We start from the raw sequence: 3,324 nt of genomic DNA on the forward strand, positions 1-3,324 counted from the left end.
TGCCAGACCAAGAACACATGCGGTGAGAGCCGGAAAATCAGAAATCAGAAAGTAAAGTAATTCTAGGGAAAGGGCTCATGAAATAGTACCTTTTTTTGTTTGTTTTGTTTTTTTAGATATTATAGTTTCTATCTTCCTCTATTCAGGGCTGTGCTGTAATAATATTAATGAGCTCTTAAGATTTCACTGATATAGGAATCTCATTGTAGGGTAAAGTAAGAGTACAAAAGCCTAAAAATTAAGAAATTTATTTATTATAATTATGGAATTGCAGTAATGGAGAGCTTGAGAATGTGTGCTATAAGCACTCAGACACTGCATTAATGAGGAAGATGACTGAAGTCCATCAAAGGGCTAATGAAGGCATACACAAGACACCTCTGGTGTTTCATAGGGGAGGATGTGCAGCTTGGATAGTGTCCAACTTTACAGCTCTGTGACCTGGGCTGATTCATCCCCTAAGTTTACAGTATTGGTATTTCAACAGCTGAACTGGTGACTCCAGTTTTCCTTTATGAAAAACTCTTGAATTTTCAGGGTTCGATTCACCTAACTTAAGACTTCTATTTTAGATTGAGAAAAAATGCACCTCTAAAGTACTTATTCTTCATCCTTAAAGTATTCATCACTGCGGTGATTTGATGCTGACATGTGCGATAAGATGATACCTAACCGATGAATGCATGTTACAGTACCTAAGAAGCTGTATAAGTTATCAGAAGTTATAGGTTGTATTTGTTAAACTGAAGCTGCCTGACAATTAAACACTTCCAAGCGCTACCTGATTGCCAGTGCACAATGGTAGGCATCCTTTAAAGTCCTGAACAACTGAACCACATGAAAAATGCAACAGTAAATTCGGCTGTGTCAGTCCCTAAGTTGGGCCTGAGTCAGTCTCATCTTTGAATAAGACTGGAAAACACTCTTGAAGGAACATCTGTAGTCCATGGGTGAGCAGCTGCATTTAGAGAGCCAGTTGTGGACAGAGTCCTTAGAGCTCCTGGTCAACCAGCAGCCCTGGGGTTGTAGATATATTTGGTAGGGCAGAGGAATAGATGAGAATGTGCACCATACCAAATGCAGATGATGCTTTTTATGACTTTCTGACTATTCTTACTCTTCAGTAAGAGTAATAGGCAGTTGTTGAGGTCATGAATTTCACTGAAGCTTGGTGAAAAAGATGGGGCAGATGGTCCTAGCTGCACTCTTTTCTTTGGTGCCACCAAAATGCATTAGAGATTATTTCAGAGAGGCCACAGCTTTGCTGCAAGATGTTACTTTCATTTCATCATTTCTGTGCACAAAATTATTTCTGTCTTCACAGTTGTATTGTCTTCAATGCAATTTAGAAAGCTGAGTACTTTCTAAGAGGGCTCCTAGCACCAAGACAATTTTTTTCCATATTTCTGTTTAGAATTGCAAAATGTCATGTTGCTCTGCCCTCACACAGAGGAGTTAGGACCTGCTATGCTTTTCAGCTTGCTGCAAGATCAGTGTGAATAGCAATACCTCAAAAAGGCCATGCAGATTGATATGATCATCGGTTACTGACTTATGTTTGGTCAGAACATGAAGTGGGAATTTACTGCCATCCTTGTGAGCAAGATCTTGACTATGATTTTAGAAATGTACAGCTCACTTGTGTCTACCTGTAAACTAAAAAGCAACTTAAAAGGAAGCATGGACACATAATAACACTAAGAGAGGAGCACAGCTTCAGTGAAAGGATTAAAAAAGCCTCTCCTGTCAGAGTGTCTTTAGACCAACAGAACCATGTTTTCTCTTTTGCTCCAGGTATCTTTTGTAGCAGCATACAAAATATTTCATAAAGTAAAAAAAAAAAAAAAAAGGATGAAAAAAACTCTGTTTGCCCTTTCTTGACAATAGTAGATCTTGACAAACTGCATTGGCTCATGATAAATCAAAATGATTTGTGCCAAGTTAAGCGTGATCTCCTGGGCGGTGTCATAGAAAGTATTTGGACTTTCTATGTGGGGTAAAGAAGAATGAAGAACCTTTAATCACATAGATGATATGTTTATTATTCTACAGACACTGTTCCAAGTTCTCAAAAAAGCATAATTCTGCTTTGAAAATTTACTGTAAAGAAAAGAAAAGACTGAGGTTTGTAGAGTATTTATTTTCCATCTTTTGCTGATCACACCCCTCTTGCCAGGAAATCTTACTGCAGACCAGGGAGCTCTGGGTGTCAGAGTCAGTACTGAAGGTAGGGTAAGAAAGCTTTTTGCTTATAGTGATCACCTCCTCTAACGCCATAAACAGTGGCTGCTTCCCGGGGAGGTGGAGGAGCATGCGTCTGCCCTTCTTCCATCCGCACGCGTGATCTCTGTTACGTGTTGTCCAGGGAAGGCTGTACGGTCCGTTTCCCTCTCCCGTTGCATGGAGCATGCCGGAGCTGTGTAGGAGTGTGGCTTCAGTGCTCTGGCAGTGCTGGACTTTCTCCTTAAGAGGTTGAGTGTCAGAGCTGGTATTCAAAAGCTGGAGTCCCTGACTCACACATGCACAGAATGATTAGTCCATTGAACCGTGTTGCCCTCCACAACGGCAACACGGCTTGCTCCCCCTCTGCGCCGGCAAGCACCCTTGCCGCTCACGAGAGGAACCAGTCAATTTGCAGCAAATTAGCTGAGGAGGAAACTTAACGAGGTTCTTGGTGTGAATGTCACTCCCCACCACAGGTCACCTCCCATGTTCACATCTTTCTGTTTCGTGGCCTCAGCTGAGGGTAGGCAGCATGTTTTTTGTAAAATACTCATTAAAGGAAGAACATTTCCACGTATTTCACTAGCATGACATTCAAGTGGAAAAGAAAAAGAACTTCTTTTCCTGCCCCACATACTGTGCAAACAGATTAAAGGCAGCTGTCTTGCTAGAAAGTATAATGGTATCAATCACACAGGTATTGTTACTAAGGAAGACAATACTGAAGGAGTTCCTGCTAATCTATCCAGCATGACACAGACTGGAGGGAAAGGATGAGACATGCACTTCCTATTGACTACAGCAGTTACAGATCTCCGAAGTTTTTTAACTTTACTCATTAAGGAAATGAAATCTAATGTTGCTAAGGGAGAGGACAGATATAACCAAAGTAGTTGAATGGAGAGTGAGCACAGAGTTGAAAAAGGTTGATGCAGAGTGATCAAAGGGAATCCTTCATCCTTCACAGAGAATGGAAAGAAGAAATGCAGCTGAAGAGAAATCTCTTTCTGTTACATTAAAAAGAGTGGAAGAGACACTTCTATGCACAATTTTCTTTATGCAAATCACAGGACTCATTATGCATTTTCAAAAGTGTTTGTA

This window comes from Fulmarus glacialis, unplaced genomic scaffold (genome assembly GCF_000690835.1).
Source record: "Fulmarus glacialis isolate BGI_N327 unplaced genomic scaffold, ASM69083v1 scaffold13654, whole genome shotgun sequence".
Taxonomy (NCBI): Eukaryota; Metazoa; Chordata; class Aves; order Procellariiformes; family Procellariidae; genus Fulmarus; species Fulmarus glacialis.